At 46.2% G+C, this 20,156-nt stretch overlaps 1 protein-coding gene across 4 annotated transcripts in view; it reads right to left on the bottom strand.

Annotated features, from left to right (window-relative positions):
* Positions 1 to 20,156, bottom strand: part of STIM1 (stromal interaction molecule 1) — a 136,727-nt gene that overhangs the window by 98,862 nt on the left and 17,709 nt on the right. The gene's annotated exons all lie outside the window — the stretch shown is intronic.

Raw genomic sequence — 20,156 nt, 5'->3', positions numbered from 1 at the left:
GCCGGATCATTACACAGATTATAGAGTACGGTCAGTATGCAGTAATCCACATAGAGCGATGCCGGATCATTACACAGATTACAGAGTACGGTCAGTATACAGTAATCCACATGGAGCGAAGCCGGATCATTACACAGATTATAGAGTACGATCAGTATACAGTAATCCACATAGAGCGAAGCAAGGATCATTACACAGATTATAGAGTACGGTCAGTATACAGTAATCCACAGAGCGATGCTGGATCATTACACAGATTATAGAGTACGGTCAGTATACAGTAATCCACATAGAGCGAAGCAAGGATCATTACACAGATTATAGAGTACGGTCAGTATACAGTAATCCACATAGAGCGATGCCGGATCATTACACAGATTATAGAGTACGGTCAGTATACAGTAATCCACATAGAGCGATGCCGGGTCATTACACAGATTATAGAGTACGGTCAGTATACAGTAATCCACAGAGCGATGCTGGATCATTACACAGATTATAGAGTACGGTCAGTATACAGTAATCCACATAGAGCGATGCCGGATCATTACACAGATTATAGAGTACGGTCAGTATACAGTAATCCCCATAGAGCGATGCCGGATCATTACACAGATTATAGAGTACGGTCAGTATACAGTAATCCACATAGAGCAATGCCGGATCATTACACAGATTATAGAGTACGGTCAGTATGCAGTAATCCACATAGAGCGATGCCGGATCATTACACAGATTATAGAGTACGGTCAGTATGCAGTAATCCACATAGAGCGATGCCAGGATCATTACACAGATTATAGAGTACGGTCAGTATGCAGTAATCCACATAGAGCGATGCCGGATCATTACACAGATTATAGAGTACGGTCAGTATACAGTAATCCACATAGAGCGATGCCGGATCATTACACAGATTATAGAGTACGGTCAGTATGCAGTAATCCACATAGAGCGATGCCGGATCATTACACAGATTATAGAGTACGGTCAGTATACAGTAATCCACATAGAGCGATGCCGGATCATTACACAGATTATAGAATACGGTCAGTATACAGTAATCCACATAGAGCGAAGCCAGGATCATTACACAAATTATAGAGTACGGTCAGTATACAGTAATCCACATAGAGCGATGCCGGATCATTACACAAATTATAGAGTACGGTCAGTATGCAGTAATCCACATAGAGCGATGCCGGATCATTACACAGATTATAGAATACGGTCAGTATACAGTAATCCACATAGAGCAAAGCCGGATCATTACACACATTATAGAGTACAGTCAGTATACAGTAATCCACATAGAGCGATGCCAGGATCATTACACAGATTATAGAGTACGGTCAGTATACAGTTATCCCTGAATCTAAAATTATAGGAAAACACTAATGTCGAGGCGAGCTCGGGAGTTAGGTTAGAGATGAGCTCAAAGAAGTGAAAGGTTTTTGCTGTAAATTCGGTTTAATCTCATGATGCTTTACACATTGTGGAGAACATCAGAGCGTGGTCCCCAGTGATTTCAATAATAATACAACTCATGGATGTTGAAGCTATTTATGCATGAATTTGTGAAGGTATGGGTTTTAAAATGGTGGCACCCGTTATGTGGTTTGCACAATGTAAGGGAAGATTAGCAAACGCTGCGTGACACTGGATAGAACCAGCCATAAATACACCAGGTGCTGTGTGGCCAGGGTGACAGTTAGCAGATACTGTAATAATACAATGGAACCAAGCTGGCTGACAATAGCACAAGTTATAGTACCTACAGAGGGCCACAGTCAATAACACAGTCCCAGGGGAAACCTTGGAGCTCTCAGAAATACAGTGAAACATCAGAACTCGAAAGGTCCCTTACCCGAATAATTTGGTAGTCAAACAAAAAAATGTCTTGGTACACGAACGATCCTCGGTACCCGAATAAATGATTCCACAAACATGTTCAATTATAAAGCTATGTCTCACTTTAGACACATTTTAAATGCCAGAAGAACCGTTACCTAACCTCATCCAACCAATAATAATATCTCTTCTCCACTTACGCCACCAACTTACATTATTACTGGTAAAGTGAAGTTACATTTTCATTTCATTTACTGTACATTGTGTTTATTTAAAGTGTTAATAGCTCCCGACTGATTCCACTCTTGTAACGGTCACTAGTCTAATACTATCCATATCTTTTGTATCACTTTATCCCACTCCCTCTAACATATAAGCAGGCCTTCAATCCCTCTGTTACTGTGTCACTATACCCCACTCCCTCTAACATGTAAACTCACTGAGCAGGACCTCAATCCCTCTGTTACTGTGTCACTATACCCCACTCCCTCTAACATGTAACCTCACTGAGCAGGCCCTCAATCCCTCTGTTAATGTGTCACTATACCCCACTCCCTCTAACATGTAAACTCACTGAGCAGGCCCTCAATCACTCTGTTACTGTGTCACTATACCCCACTCCCTCTAACATGTAAGCTCACTGAGCAGGGCCTCAATCCCTCTGTTACTGTGTCACTATACCCCACTCCCTCTAACATGTAAACTCACTGAGCAGGCCCTCAATCCCTCTGTTACTGTGTCACTATACCCCACTCCCTCTAACATGTAACCTCACTGAGCAGGCCCTCAATCCCTCTGTTACTGTGTCACTATACCCCACTCCCTCTAACATGTAAACTCACTGAGCAGGGCCCTCAATCCCTCTGTTACTGTGTCACTATACCCCACTCCCTCTAACATGTAAACTCACTGAGCAGGGCCCTCAATCCCTCTGTTACTGTGTCACTATAGCCCACCCCCTCTAACATGTAAACTCACTGAGCAGGGCCCTCAATCCCTCTGTTACTGTGTCACTATACCCCACTCCCTCTAACATGTAAACTCACTGAGCAGGGCCCTCAATCCCTCTGTTACTGTGTCACTATACCCCACTCCCTCTAACATGTAAACTCACTGAGCAGGGCCCTCAATCCCTCTGTTACTGTGTCACTATACCCCACTCCCTCTAACATGTAAACTCACTGAGCAGGCCCCCAATCCCTCTGTTACTGTATCACTATACCCCACTCCCTCTAACATGTAAACTCACTGAGCAGGCCCTCAATCCCTCTGTTACTGTCACTATACCCCACTCCCTCTAACATGTAAACTCAATGAGCAGGGCCTTCAATCCCTCTGTTACTGTGTCACTATACCCCACTCCCTCTAACATGTAAACTCACTGAGCAGGCCCTCAATCCCTCTGTTACTGTGTCATTATACCCCACTCCCTCTAACATGTAAACTCACTTAGCAGGGCCTTCAATCCCTCTGTTACTGTCACTATACCCCACTCCCTCTAACATGTAAACTCACTGAGCAGGCCCTCAATCCCTCTGTTACTGTGTCACTATACCCCACTCCCTCTAACATGTAAACTCACTGAGCAGGCCCTCAATCCCTCTGTTACTGTGTCACTATACCCCACTCCCTCTAACATGTAAGCTCACTGAGCAGGCCCTCAATCCCTCTGTTACTGTGTCACTATACCCCACTCCCTCTAACATGTAAACTCACTGAGCAGGGCCCTCAATCCCTCTGTTACTGTATCACTATACCCCACTCCCTCTAGCATGTAAGCTCACTGAGCAGGCCCTCAATCCCTCTGTTACTGTCACTATACCCCACTCCTCTAACATGTAAACTCACTGAGCAGGGCCCTCAATCCCTCTGTTACTGTATCACTATACCCCACTCCCTCTAGCATGTAAACTCACCGAGCAGGCCCTCAATCCCTCTGTTACTGTGGCACTATACCCCACTCCCTCTAACATGTAAACTCACCGAGCAGGCCCTCAATCCCTCTGTTACTGTGTCACTATACCCCACTCCCTCTAGCATGTAAACTCACCGAGCAGGCCCTCAATCCCGCTGTTACTGTGGCACTATACCCCACTTCCTCTAACATGTAAACTCACCGAGCAGGCCCTCAATCCCTCTGTTACTGTGTCACTATACCCCACTCCCTCTAACATGTAAACTCACTGAGCAGGGCCCTCAATCCCTCTGTTACTGTGTCACTATACCCCACTCCCTCTAACATGTAAGCTCACTGAGCAGGCCCTCAATCCCTCTGTTACTGTGTCACTATACCCCACTCCCTCTAACATGTAAACTCACTGAGCAGGGCCCTCAATCCCTCTGTTACTGTCACTATACCCCACTCCTCTAACATGTAAACTCACTGAGCAGGGCCCTCAATCCCTCTGTTACTGTATCACTATACCCCACTCCCTCTAGCATGTAAACTCACCGAGCAGGCCCTCAATCACTCTGTTACTGTGTCACTATACCCCACTCCCTCTAACATGTAAACTCACTGAGCAGGCCCTCAATCCCTCTGTTACTGTGTCACTATACCCCACTCCCTCTAACATGTAAACTCACTGAGCAGGGCCCTCAATCCCTCTGTTACTGTGTCACTATACCCCACTCCCTCTAACATGTAAACTCACTGAGCAGGGCCCTCAATCACTCTGTTACTGTGTCACTATACCCCACTCCCTCTAACATGTAAACTCATTGAGCAGGGCCCTCAATCCCTCTGTTACTGTGTCACTATACCCCACTCTCTCTAGCATGTAAGCTCACTGAGCAGGCCCTCAATCCCTCTGTTACTGTGTCACTATAACCCACTCCCTCTAACATGTAAACTCACTGAGCAGGGCCTCAATCCCTCTGTTACTGTGTCACTATACCCCACTCCCTCTAACATGTAAGCTCACTGAGCAGGCCCTCAATCCCTCTGTTACTGTCACTATACCCCACTCCTCTAACATGTAAACTCACTGAGCAGGGCCCTCAATCCCTCTGTTACTGTATCACTATACCCCACTCCCTCTAGCATGTAAACTCACCGAGCAGGCCCTCAATCCCTCTGTTACTGTGGCACTATACCCCACTCCCTCTAACATGTAAACTCACCGAGCAGGCCCTCAATCCCTCTGTTACTGTGTCACTATACCCCACTCCCTCTAGCATGTAAACTCACCGAGCAGGCCCTCAATCCCGCTGTTACTGTGGCACTATACCCCACTTCCTCTAACATGTAAACTCACCGAGCAGGCCCTCAATCCCTCTGTTACTGTGTCACTATACCCCACTCCCTCTAACATGTAAACTCACTGAGCAGGGCCCTCAATCCCTCTGTTACTGTGTCACTATACCCCACTCCCTCTAACATGTAAGCTCACTGAGCAGGCCCTCAATCCTTCTGTTACTGTGTCACTATACCCCACTCCCTCTAACATGTAAACTCACTGAGCAGAGCCTCAATCCCTCTGTTACTGTGTCACTATACCCCACTCCCTCTAACATGTAAACTCACTGAGCAGGGCCCTCAATCCCTCTGTTACTGTCACTATACCCCACTCCTCTAACATGTAAACTCACTGAGCAGGGCCCTCAATCCCTCTGTTACTGTATCACTATACCCCACTCCCTCTAGCATGTAAACTCACCGAGCAGGCCCTCAATCACTCTGTTACTGTGTCACTATACCCCACTCCCTCTAACATGTAAACTCACTGAGCAGGCCCTCAATCCCTCTGTTACTGTGTCACTATACCCCACTCCCTCTAACATGTAAACTCACTGAGCAGGGCCCTCAATCCCTCTGTTACTGTGTCACTATACCCCACTCCCTCTAACATGTAAACTCACTGAGCAGGGCCCTCAATCACTCTGTTACTGTGTCACTATACCCCACTCCCTCTAACATGTAAACTCATTGAGCAGGGCCCTCAATCCCTCTGTTACTGTGTCACTATACCCCACTCCCTCTAGCATGTAAACTCATTGAGCAGGGCCCTCAATCCCTCTGTTACTGTGTCACTATACCCCACTCTCTCTAGCATGTAAGCTCACTGAGCAGGCCCTCAATCCCTCTGTTACTGTGTCACTATAACCCACTCCCTCTAACATGTAAACTCACTGAGCAGGGCCTCAATCCCTCTGTTACTGTGTCACTATACCCCACTCCCTCTAACATGTAAACTCACTGAGCAGGGCCTCAATCCCTCTGTTACTGTGTCACTATACCCCGCTCCCTCTAACATGTAAACTCACTGAGCAGGACCCTCAACCCCTCTGTTACTGTGTCACTATACCCCACTCCCTCTAACATGTAAACTCACTGAGCAGGGCCCTCAATCCCTCTGTTACTGTCACTATACCCCACTCCCTCTAACATGTAAACTCACTGAGCAGGACCCTCAACCCCTCTGTTACTGTGTCACTATACCCCACTCCCTCTAACATGTAAACTCACTGAGCAGGCCCTCAATCCCTCTGTTACTGTGTCACTATACCCCACTCCCTCTAACATGTAAACTCACTGAGCAGGGCCATCAATCCCTCTGTTACTGTGTCACTATACACCACTCCCTCTAACATGTAAACTCACTGAGCAGGGCCCTCAATCCCTCTGTTACTGTCACTATACCCCACTCCCTCTAACATGTAAACTCACTGAGCAGGACCTCAATCCCTCTGTTACTGTGTCACTATACCCCACTCCCTCTAACATGTAAGCTCACTGAGCAGGACCTCAATCCCTCTGTTACTGTATCACTATACCCCACTCCCTCTAACATGTAAATTCACTGAGCAGGCCCTCAATCCCTCTGTTACTGTCACTATACCCCACTCCCTCTAACATGTAAACTCATTGAGCAGGGCCCTCAATCCCTCTGTTACTGTGTCACTATACCCCACTCCCTCTAACATGTAAGCTCACTGAGCAGGCCCTCAATCCCTCTGTTACTGTGTCACTATACCCCACTCCCTCTAACATGTAAACTCACTGAGCAGGGCCCTCAATCCCTCTGTTACTGTATCACTATACCCCACTCCCTCTAACATGTAAGCTCACTGAGCAGGCCCTCAATCCCTCTGTTCCTGTGTCACTATACCCCACTCCCTCTAGCATGTAAACTCATTGAGCAGGGCCCTCAATCCCTCTGTTACTGTGTCACTATACCCCACTCCCTCTAACATGTAAGCTCACTGAGCAGGGCCCTCAACCCCTCTGTTACTGTGTCACTATACCTCACTCCCTCTAACATGTAAACTCACTGAGCAGGGCCCTCAATCCCTCTGTTACTGTGTCACTATACCCCACTCCCTCTAACATGTAAGCTTACTGAGCAGGGCCCTCAATACCTCTGTTCCTGTGTCACTATACCTCACTCCCTCTAACATGTAAACTCACTGAGCAGGGCCCTCAATCCCTCTGTTACTGTGTCACTATACCCCACTCCCTCTAACATGTAAGCTCACTGAGCAGGACCTCAATCCCTCTGTTACTGTGTCACTATACCCCACTCCCTCTAACATGTAAGCTCACTGAGCAGGGCCCTCAACCCCTCTGTTACTGTGTCACTATACCTCACTCCCTCTAACATGTAAACTCACTGAGCAGGGCCCTCAATCCCTCTGTTACTGTGTCACTATACCCCACTCCCTCTAACATGTAAGCTTACTGAGCAGGGCCCTCAATCCCTCTGTTCCTGTGTCACTATACCTCACTCCCTCTAACATGTAAACTCATTGAGCAGGGCCCTCAATCCCTCTGTTACTGTCACTATACCCCACTCCTCTAACATGTAAACTCACTGAGCAGGGCCCTCAATCCCTCTGTTACTGTATCACTATACCCCACTCCCTCTAGCATGTAAACTCACCGAGCAGGCCCTCAATCCCTCTGTTACTGTGGCACTATACCCCACTCCCTCTAACATGTAAACTCACCGAGCAGGCCCTCAATCCCTCTGTTACTGTGTCACTATACCCCACTCCCTCTAACATGTAAACTCACTGAGCAGGGCCCTCAATCCCTCTGTTACTGTGTCACTATACCCCACTCCCTCTAACATGTAAACTCACTGAGCAGGCCCTCAATCCCTCTGTTACTGTGTCACTATACCCCACTCCCTCTAACATGTAAACTCACTGAGCAGGGCCATCAATCCCTCTGTTACTGTGTCACTATACCCCACTCCCTCTAACATGTAAACTCACTGAGCAGGGCCCTCAATCACTCTGTTACTGTGTCACTATACCCCACTCCCTCTAACATGTAAACTCATTGAGCAGGGCCCTCAATCCCTCTGTTACTGTGTCACTATACCCCACTCCCTCTAGCATGTAAACTCATTGAGCAGGGCCCTCAATCCCTCTGTTACTGTGTCACTATACCCCACTCTCTCTAGCATTGAAGCTCACTGAGCAGGCCCTCAATCCCTCTGTTACTGTGTCACTATAACCCACTCCCTCTAACATGTAAACTCACTGAGCAGGGCCTCAATCCCTCTGTTACTGTGTCACTATACCCCACTCCCTCTAACATGTAAACTCACTGAGCAGGGCCTCAATCCCTCTGTTACTGTGTCACTATACCCCGCTCCCTCTAACATGTAAACTCACTGAGCAGGACCCTCAACCCCTCTGTTACTGTGTCACTATACCCCACTCCCTCTAACATGTAAGCTCACTGAGCAGGGCCCTCAACCCCTCTGTTACTGTGTCACTATACCTCACTCCCTCTAACATGTAAACTCACTGAGCAGGGCCCTCAATCCCTCTGTTACTGTGTCACTATACCCCACTCCCTCTAACATGTAAGCTTACTGAGCAGGGCCCTCAATCCCTCTGTTCCTGTGTCACTATACCTCACTCCCTCTAACATGTAAACTCACTGAGCAGGGCCCTCAATCCCTCTGTTACTGTGTCACTATACCCCACTCCCTCTAACATGTAAGCTCACTGAGCAGGACCTCAATCCCTCTGTTACTGTGTCACTATACCCCACTCCCTCTAACATGTAAGCTCACTGAGCAGGGCCCTCAACCCCTCTGTTACTGTGTCACTATACCTCACTCCCTCTAACATGTAAACTCACTGAGCAGGGCCCTCAATCCCTCTGTTACTGTGTCACTATACCCCACTCCCTCTAACATGTAAGCTTACTGAGCAGGGCCCTCAATCCCTCTGTTCCTGTGTCACTATACCTCACTCCCTCTAACATGTAAACTCATTGAGCAGGGCCCTCAATCCCTCTGTTACTGTCACTATACCCCACTCCTCTAACATGTAAACTCACTGAGCAGGGCCCTCAATCCCTCTGTTACTGTATCACTATACCCCACTCCCTCTAGCATGTAAACTCACCGAGCAGGCCCTCAATCCCTCTGTTACTGTGGCACTATACCCCACTCCCTCTAACATGTAAACTCACCGAGCAGGCCCTCAATCCCTCGGTTACTGTGTCACTATACCCCACTCCCTCTAACATGTAAACTCACTGAGCAGGGCCCTCAATCCCTCTGTTACTGTGTCACTATACCCCACTCCCTCTAACATGTAAACTCACCGAGCAGGCCCTCAATCACTCTGTTACTGTGTCACTATACCCCACTCCCTCTAACATGTAAACTCACTGAGCAGGGCCCTCAATCCCTCTGTTACTGTGTCACTATACCCCACTCCCTCTAACATGTAAACTCACTGAGCAGGGCCCTCAATCACTCTGTTACTGTGTCACTATACCCCACTCTCTCTAGCATGTAAGCTCACTGAGCAGGCCCTCAATCCCTCTGTTACTGTGTCACTATAACCCACTCCCTCTAACATGTAAACTCACTGAGCAGGGCCTCAATCCCTCTGTTACTGTGTCACTATACCCCACTCCCTCTAACATGTAAACTCACTGAGCAGGGCCTCAATCCCTCTGTTACTGTGTCACTATACCCCGCTCCCTCTAACATGTAAACTCACTGAGCAGGACCCTCAACCCCTCTGTTACTGTGTCACTATACCCCACTCCCTCTAACATGTAAATTCACTGAGCAGGCCCTCAATCCCTCTGTTACTGTCACTATACCCCACTCCCTCTAACATGTAAACTCATTGAGCAGGGCCCTCAATCCCTCTGTTACTGTGTCACTATACCCCACTCCCTCTAACATGTAAACTCACTGAGCAGGGCCTCAATCCCTCTGTTACTGTGTCACTATACCCCACTCCCTCTAACATGTAAACTCACTGAGCAGGACCCTCAACCCCTCTGTTACTGTGTCACTATACCCCACTCCCTCTAACATGTAAATTCACTGAGCAGGCCCTCAATCCCTCTGTTACTGTCACTATACCCCACTCCCTCTAACATGTAAACTCATTGAGCAGGGCCCTCAATCCCTCTGTTACTGTGTCACTATACCCCACTCCCTCTAGCATGTAAGCTCACTGAGCAGGCCCTCAATCCCTCTGTTACTGTGTCACTATACCCCACTCCCTCTAACATGTAAACTCACTGAGCAGGGCCCTCAATCCCTCTGTTACTGTATCACTATACCCCACTCCCTCTAACATGTAAGCTCACTGAGCAGGCCCTCAATCCCTCTGTTCCTGTGTCACTATACCCCACTCCCTCTAGCATGTAAACTCATTGAGCAGGGCCCTCAATCCCTCTGTTACTGTGTCACTATACCCCACTCCCTCTAACATGTAAGCTCACTGAGCAGGGCCCTCAACCCCTCTGTTACTGTGTCACTATACCTCACTCCCTCTAACATGTAAACTCACTGAGCAGGGCCCTCAATCCCTCTGTTACTGTGTCACTATACCCCACTCCCTCTAACATGTAAGCTTACTGAGCAGGGCCCTCAATCCCTCTGTTCCTGTGTCACTATACCTCACTCCCTCTAACATGTAAACTCACTGAGCAGGGCCCTCAATCCCTCTGTTACTGTGTCACTATACCCCACTCCCTCTAACATGTAAGCTCACTGAGCAGGACCTCAATCCCTCTGTTACTGTGTCACTATACCCCACTCCCTCTAACATGTAAGCTCACTGAGCAGGGCCCTCAACCCCTCTGTTACTGTGTCACTATACCCCACTCCCTCTAACATGTAAACTCACTGAGCAGGGCCCTCAATCCCTCTGTTACTGTCACTATACCCCACTCCCTCTAACATGTAAGCTCACTGAGCAGGGCCCTCAATCCCTCTGTTACTGTGTCACTATACCCCACTCCCTCTAACATGTAAGCTCACTGAGCAGGGCCCTCAATCCCTCTGTTACTGTGTCACTATACCCCACTCCCTCTAACATGTAAGCTTACTGAGCAGGGCCCTCAATCCCTCTGTTCCTGTGTCACTATACCTCACTCCCTCTAACATGTAAACTCACTGAGCAGGGCCCTCAATCCCTCTGTTACTGTGTCACTATACCCCACTCCCTCTAACATGTAAGCTCACTGAGCAGGACCTCAATCCCTCTGTTACTGTGTCACTATACCCCACTCCCTCTAACATGTAAGCTCACTGAGCAGGGCCCTCAACCCCTCTGTTACTGTGTCACTATACCTCACTCCCTCTAACATGTAAACTCACTGAGCAGGGCCCTCAATCCCTCTGTTACTGTGTCACTATACCCCACTCCCTCTAACATGTAAGCTTACTGAGCAGGGCCCTCAATCCCTCTGTTCCTGTGTCACTATACCTCACTCCCTCTAACATGTAAACTCACTGAGCAGGGCCCTCAATCCCTCTGTTACTGTGTCACTATACCCCACTCCCTCTAACATGTAAGCTCACTGAGCAGGGCCCTCAATCCCTCTGTTACTGTCACTATACCCCACTCCCTCTAGCATGTAAACTCACTGAGCAGGGCCCTCAATCCCTCTGTTACTGTGTCACTATACCCCACTCCCTCTAACATGTAAACTCACTGAGCAGGGCCCTCAATCCCTCTGTTACTGTCACTATACCCCACTCCCTCTAACATGTAAGCTCACTGAGCAGGGCCCTCAATCCCTCTGTTACTGTGTCACTATACCCCACTCCCTCTAACATGTAAGCTCACTGAGCAGGGCCCTCAATCCCTCTGTTACTGTGTCACTATACCCCACTCCCTCTAACATGTAAGCTTACTGAGCAGGGCCCTCAATCCCTCTGTTACTGTGTCACTATACCCCACTCCCTCTAACATGTAAGCTTACTGAGCAGGCCCTCAATCCCTCTGTTCCTGGGCGTCCAACCGGTCTAGTTACAATTACATGTCTGTTAGTCCACCCACTGTAAAGCGCTACGGAATTTGTTAATTAATAACATCATTTCCATATGATTGTAAAATTTATGTTAAAATGCTGTAATTTTAGGTGGTCTAAAATGGATCAAATTTACATTAATTCTTATGAGAAACGTTGATTCGGTTCTCGAACAAATCGGAACTTGAACAGCCTTTTGTAACGTTTTAAGTTCGAGTTCTGAGGTTCCACTGTATTTTCATTCTTTAAATCTTACATTATATCACTATATTAATAATAGTAATTATGGAGATCAAGTAACCCTTTACATGCCCAAAGGAAGATAAATCTCTTTAGAAACAGTCAGTGGAAGGACCAAATCCACAACGGTCTAAGTTGAGCCCTGTGAGCACTACATGAGGGATGGGGTCTGGCGGCAGGGGTTAATGCACACCTCTCCGGCTGTCACGTCTCGTGACCCAGAACTGAACTGTAGGGGGACCAGCAGCTTTTAAATTGCTAATTAGGTCTATCTGTAAAGGCCCCGATTACCTGGCTCAGGAGACCTCAATTATAACGTGTAATATAGCCGAACACCACCAAGAAATCCACAAAATAATCGGTATCCTTCGTGTTATTAATTACTTGTTCCACCAAATACTTCCTACAGTTCTAGGAAGACACTGACCGTAAGCTGCAATGTATATAGATTCATACTGTTTTGTCAGGGATTGCACAGGTACAGCTGGTTAATAGAGAAATAAAGTATACCATTCCTTGCTGAGCACAAAGGACAAACATGTTACAAAATTAATTCAAAAATAACTGCTGCAGGAAAAGCCTCAGACAAGTCTGTCCTGCAGAGCTTACAGTCTAGAGGTGTTAAATGTGAGGTGGGATCAAAGTAACTGGGAGTTTGCCCGTGCGAAGGACAGAGATCACTAGCATGGTCTAATCCCACAGTGCGCACAGCAAGGCATCCCAGACATGTCCCCTTCTTCTGCCAGGAGACTGAAAATAGCACAAGATGAAAATCAACCCAGCTGGCTCTAGGTCAATCCTTACCGTAACTACGGCAATGAGGGTTAATTAACCTGGGGTGAGTGGGTGGGGGGTCTTGTTATCAGAACCCCCAGGTCCACCTCTAATAGAAAGGAGAGGGGTTTAACGTAAAGTGCCAGATTTGCTTTGGATGGCATTGAGCACACCTCCACCATTTAATAAGGGCTTTCAGCCACAAATATGGCAAAGCCGCCTGGCGTTTCATAGAAACAAAATGTGACGGCAGATAAGAACCATTTTCTAAATAAATTAATAGAAAAGTCGAAATTTCCCTTTGTCTTTGCTCCACAATAGTAGAGCAAAGGGCTAGGGAAGGAGGTCAGATTTAGGTGGTACCAGCACCACCGAGATGGGCTTGGACCCTTTGTAGTAAATATAGAAAAAAATGCACAATGCTAAAGTAGTATCCCTTTAAGGGAATAACTTACCCAGCAAGCTGGTATGGTGTAATTAAAGAACACTGATATAAAGCATTATCTGCTTAGTTTAAGTTAGAGTAAAGAGGGTACATAAATTCATATAACAATGCTGGTGGTTGATGGTGAATATAGGTACAGACAAAACGGAATATGGACCGATAAATGCGCTATAAGGAAATCCTGCATCAACAGTGCTACAAATAAACTTTAATCACTGTTGATTGGCCCCTTTACATTTAAATACCGGGGGGGAGTTCGAGCGGCAATTCTAAGCCCCTGACGAAGGAGTCCAGCACTCCGAAACGCGCGTCGGGTTTCCAGCGTGATTCCCATTCACCACACTCGAGCACTCACTGGCACTTCACGGTGCACACCACGAAGCACGAATGGGAATCCTTTCTCTGTCACTTTCACTCTTGGTTACTATAACCTGTTAAATCTATGTCGCCCTAGTCAAGAGGGTAAATTATAGAGGCACAGCAGACAGGTAGCCTTATAGTGCAGAACACCCACGAAGGTGTTTATTAGCAGAAGATAGGGCATTAGCTAGACCAGCCGTCTATGCAGCAGCATTCTTATCAGATCACTACGATTATTACTAGCCTGCTGTCTACGGGTCTTTTTTGTATCTATACGATACTTTTCCCTACTACTGCTTTCACTATGGCACCAATAATACTTGCTCTATGAACTAAGCTGTTTCCCTCTACTACTCTGGGTGGGTTGTGTCTGTGAATAACTGTGTACACTCGGTTTTTTATGGAGATCATTGTAGCAGTTTGCACTTAGCAATTGTACTGCAACAATAGTTTTACTAGTATTCCCTGCATGCAACAGTGATTAAAGTTTATTTGTAGCACTGTTGATGCAGGATTTCCTTATACCGCATTTATCGGTCCATATTCCGTTTTGTCTGTACCTATATTCACCATCAACCACCAGCATTGTTATATGAATTTATGTACCCTCTTTACTCTAACTTAAACTAAGCAGATAATGCTTTATATCAGTGTTCTTTAATTACACCATACCAGCTTGCTGGGTAAGTTATTCCCTTAAAGGGATACTACTTTAGCATTGTGCATTTTTTTCCCATTTTCTAAATACTTTCATTAGTCCCTGGCCTTATCTTATAGTTAGGATAGCCTTATGCCTATCCCACGCATGCTTAACCCCTTAAGGACACATGACGTGTGTGACATGTCATAATTCCCTTTTATTCCAGAAGTTTGGTCTTTAAGGGGTTAAACTCCTTTACTGTGTTAACCTCTACCACTTCAGCTGGAAGGCTATTCCATGCATCCACTACCCTCTCAGTAAAGTAATACTTCCTGATATTATTTTTAAACCTTTGTCCCTCTAATTTAAGACTATGTCCTATTGTTGTGGTAGTTACTGCGTACTGTATTTATGTGGTAGTTTGTCTTCTTTTAGTTCTGGCTATGTTTGTGGGAAGTATAAATGGAAGGGATGTGATGACAGAAAATAGCCACAAATAAAACATAAATACGGTCTTTCCTGATTCACATGATAAAAATTGACAAAATTAAAATCCTTGAATAAATCTAGAATTCAGCCTCAGAAAGCCAATTCTAGAGACACGGTGACTCCGTTCTTTCAGACATGTTAGCAGAATCTGGCACATTTGGAAGAGACCATGACAACTCATTCAGAAAATAATAATGGGATAATTAAGAGCTGTGGCGAAACCGACCTCACCACGTGTCCTTGGAGGGGGCTGCTTGCCCGCCTCTTGCCTTTGGACTATGGACCAGACTTTATGTGAATGTGTTAACCCAGATAGCTATGCCATGGAGCCCATTCGTGTAGTTAAAGACTTCGGCTCCATGGCAATTGAACTGTGTGAATAGGATCTGAGCGCTATTCGGTAGTTTTGTGCGCTCAGATCCGAGCTATCTGGGGATATGTGACATGTCTGTGTTTTATGTATAAAATGTGACTTCGTGTATTTTATAGTATTTTAATGCTTTGTGCTCACCATGTGCATAATGGAGTCCTGTCTCTGTCCTGGGAGATAATTGAATTACTTCTCAATTATCTCCAGGATAGAAGACTCTGAAACCGGTCTGGGCCAGATAGCCATGTGCCAGCCAGGGCCCAAAATATATTTTACTAACTTTTGAACCCCTGGTCTGATTCATGCCATTTTTTAATATGTTGTTCCCCTGAATGGATTGATTGTGAATATGTAATTTTTATGTGAATGATGTATGGTTTTAGAGTTATGAAAGTTGGGTAAAAAGTATGTTTTAAAATGTATGTATAATTGGATTACCTCCCAGGCTAAGGGGAGGGAATCTGTGGGATGTAACTATTGTGTGATTGGTGTATTGTAAATCCCTCCCTTGCATGGGAGAATCCTTTATAAGACAGTGTGTGAATAAATCTGTTTTTTCTGCTTGACCCTCAAAACGAAGTGTCGTCTCGTTATCGGGGGAATTGGATTGTATGCTGACTGCCAGGAGTGTAAACCTTTCGTATGGTTTTTCCTGTTCGGCTGTTTCCAGGTTCGTGTAGTTTGCAGTTCGGGAGATTGGTGCTTACAGTAGCTGCCTGTGTATCTGGAAAGGGGGATATCGCCTAAACGGTTTTTATCCACTTGTGGGCGAAACGGTCCGTTACAAGAGCACTTTACGCTTTCACACTGTAACGGATCGACGGGCACCCCAACTGGGTACCTCCGTTGAAGGATGCTCCTGGCGCTTCCTGACGACTCCAAGCACTGCAGCAGACACCACAACCACCGAACCGGAGAAGCATCCGAATGCTCTCAAGCATATGAATGCTGTAAACAGCTTAACAGGAAAAGCATACAATCAGCTTACACTCCTGGCAGTCAGCATACAATCCAATTCCACCAATAACGAGACAACGCTTCATTTTGAGGTCAAGCAGAACTGACTGTACTGGCACATACAGCCTCTTTTATTCCCAATCCACAAACATAGTACTGCCCACAGGGTTTTACAGAACAACCAATCCATCCGTACAATACACACATACACTCCCACACAAAATCCTCCCCTCTGCCTGTGATATGATTACTGAACACAATGGGAAAAATAATCACAGACCGAGAAATACAACTTTATAAAACATATCACAGGGACCCCAAAACATGCAATAACCCCATAAGTATATCATCGGAACCGGAGGATCTGGGTGAACCACATATCCAAAATTCACCCAGATCCGTTCAGTAGTCTGGAAGATACAGTTTAATGCAGATTCCGCAGAACATATACAGGCTATATGAAAAACAATTACTGTATAATGTGTCCCCTGTTCTATAAACTATGGCACGATATCTTTGTGCACCAAATACCGGCGAGATGGCACCATGTAGAAAAGTCACAACAGCGTCTGTGAGTTAAAATGGCCGCCATCCATTGTTCTCACCATTTGCTTCATCCATTGTTCTCACCATGTGCCTCTGATACATGAAATGGTGGCCACCCAGTAACTCCACAGTATGTCCCCAGATGGTTCTTAAAGGGCCAGTAGCAATATAATACAATACAACATGCCCAAATCAGTTCCTAGAAGGGCAATACATCCCAGGGCCATAGTCGCAGGGCAAGAGGCTGGCAAGCAGTACTCTCCAGGCACAAGTGGCGGGGCTGGTTCCGCCACACACACAAAATCAATATTAATAACTTTATCGACCAGAATAGGAGGAAAGCTCACTGGAGCGGGGTGCAGTCCAAATCTCGCTCCTGCACATCAAATGACTTGTTGCACTTACTTGTTTTGACATTTTCAACCTTTAAACAGCGCTCAGAGCATGTTGGTGCTTCACTGCTATATAGTTCTAAACAATAGTACACAAAATAAAATGCTGACGTAACTCAGCCAGACATTGAACTTGTAGCCCAGATGTTTGAGCTGGTAGTAAAGCGGTATATTTATTAAAGTGGCACTCTAAGGACCAGTACCATTTCAGCTAAATTAAGCAGTTTTGGTGACTAGATAGCGCCCCGCAATCTCTCATTGTTAGGCTGTGGTCAGGATGCACAGTCACCGTGTCACTGCAAAGTACCAGTTACAGAGCATCCCTCGTTCAATAGCACAACAACCACTGACAAGAGGAAATCATTCGAAATTCAAATCGATTATTTTTCCCTTTATTTTTTGCAGCTTCAGCACAGGATAAAGTGTTAATTCTCACATTCTTCTGGCACCGACAATAATGTGCTTCAGGAAATTCTTAAATGTAAATCACCAAAAGTAAATAATTTCCTTTTATTTACACATATATACACTATATAAAACACACACATGCAGTGATTTCCAGTAATAAATGTGTCACCAGTGCAATTATCAAATACAGCTCACAGCCAATCACCAACCAAATACAGTCAATCACCAATCAAATACAACTCACAGCCAATCACCAACCAAATGCAACTCACAGCCAGTCACCAACCAAATGCAACTCACAGCCAGTCACCAATCAAATACAGCTCCCAGCCAATCACCAACCAAATACAGCTCACAGCCAGTCACCAATCAAATAAAGCTCACAACCAATCACCAACCAAATACAGCTCACAGCCAACCGCCAATCAAATACAGCCAATCACCAATCAAAAATCAAATACAGCTCACAACCAATCACCAACCAAATACAGCTCATAGCCAAACACATGTCATAGCCAATTACCAACCAATCAAATGCAGCAAATCATTAACCAATCAAATACAGCATTATTCCATTGTGAATGCAGTTAGCATGAACTAACATTATGTACACTTGAATATCAGTTTAGTTATAAAATGTTCCGTCCATATATTTGCAGGGGATTTTTCTAATACTATATACTCACCATATTGAGTCGCCGGTGGTGGTAAATGCATGCTGAGAAATATGTTTTTAGAAGAACATAAGAATTACAGAATTCTACGGCCAGGTTTTGCATTCTAAACACTTGAAATGGCAGAACTGTGATTGAATTAAAAGAGATTTAATATAACATGCTAGTATTTTATACGTGACTATTTGTTCTCTGGTCGGGTTATGATGCCAGTAATGACAGACGCGGCGGCAGGCCCAAAATATATTGTCACTAACTCCCAGATCGGACACATGTCCCTGACAAATGAGTTACTCCACTTCCTCTGACAACGTTCCCAGCGTCCCCAAGAGACCACAAAACATACCATGACACAGTGTGTAGGACAGAGCACACCGGCCAAGCATGGAAAGGGTTAACACATTCCTATCATACAGTCTGCAGCTGGGGGGGCTCCGAGCCACAGGGAGAGGCCTGTTACAGAGTGTCACTCAATTCCCTGCAGCTAGGGACCTACCCTGCTAGTAACAGTAAGTGCATGATTCCCCCACCCCTGATCCCCAGCTAGGGACCTACCATGCTAGTGACACTAAGTGCATGAATCCCCCCACCCCGATCCCAAGCTCAGTACCTACCCTGCTAGTGACACCAAGTGCATGAATCCCCCAGCTAGGGACCTACCCTGCTAGTGACACTAAGCGCATCCCCAGCTCAGTACCTACCATGCTAGTAACAGTAAGTGCATGCATCCCCCCACCCCCAGCTCAGTACCTAGTGCATGAATCCCCCCAGCTAGGGACCTAACCTGCTAGTGACACTAAGTGCATGAATCCCCCCACCCGCAATCCCCAGCTCAGTACCTACCATGCTAGTGGCAATGAGTGCATGAGTCCCCCCACCCCCGATCCCCAGCTCAGTACCTACCATGCTAGTGACACTAAATGCATGATTCCCCCCACCCCGATCCTCAGCTCAGTACCTAGTGCATGAATCCCCCCAGCTAGGGACCTAACCTGCTAGTGACACTAAGTGCATGAATCCCCCCACCCGCAATCCCCAGCTCAGTACCTACCATGCTAGTGGCAATGAGTGCATGAGTCCCCCCACCCCCGATCCCCAGCTCAGTACCTACCATGCTAGTGACACTAAATGCATGATTCCCCCCACCCCGATCCCCAGCTCAGTACCTACCCTGCTAGTGACACCAAGTGCATGAATCCCCTCACCCCCAATCCCCAGCTAGGGACCTACCATGCTAGTGACACTAAGCGCATGAATCCCCCCACCCCCGATCCCCAGCTCAGTACCTACAATGCTAGTGACACCAAGTGCATGAGTCGCCTCAGCCCCGATCCCCAGCTCAGTACCTACCATGCTAGTGACACTAAGTCCATGAATCCCCACACCCCTAGCTCAGTACCTACCATGCTAGTGACAATAAGTGCATGAATCCCCCCACCCCCGATCCCCAGCTCAGTACCTACCCTGCTAGTGTGTATAGTGAATGCAGTGTGTTTGTGTAGTGTGTGTATAGTGAATGCAGTGTGTTTGTGTAATGTGTGTATAGTGAATGCAGTGTGTTTGTGTAGTGTGTGTATTGTGAATGCAGTGTGTTTGTGTAGTGTGTGTATTGTGAATGCAGTGTGTTTGTGTAATGTGTGTATGGTAAATGCAGTGTGTTTGTGTAGTGTGTGTATATAATGAATGCAGAGTGTGTGTTTGTGTAGTGTGTGTATATAATGAATGTAGTGTGTTTGTGTAATGTGTGTATAGTAAATGCAG

This window comes from Pelobates fuscus, chromosome 1, assembly GCF_036172605.1.
Source record: "Pelobates fuscus isolate aPelFus1 chromosome 1, aPelFus1.pri, whole genome shotgun sequence".
Lineage (NCBI taxonomy): Eukaryota > Metazoa > Chordata > Amphibia > Anura > Pelobatidae > Pelobates > Pelobates fuscus.
Note: the sequence above shows the minus strand (reverse complement) of the source record. Positions and strands in the feature narration are given on the sequence as shown.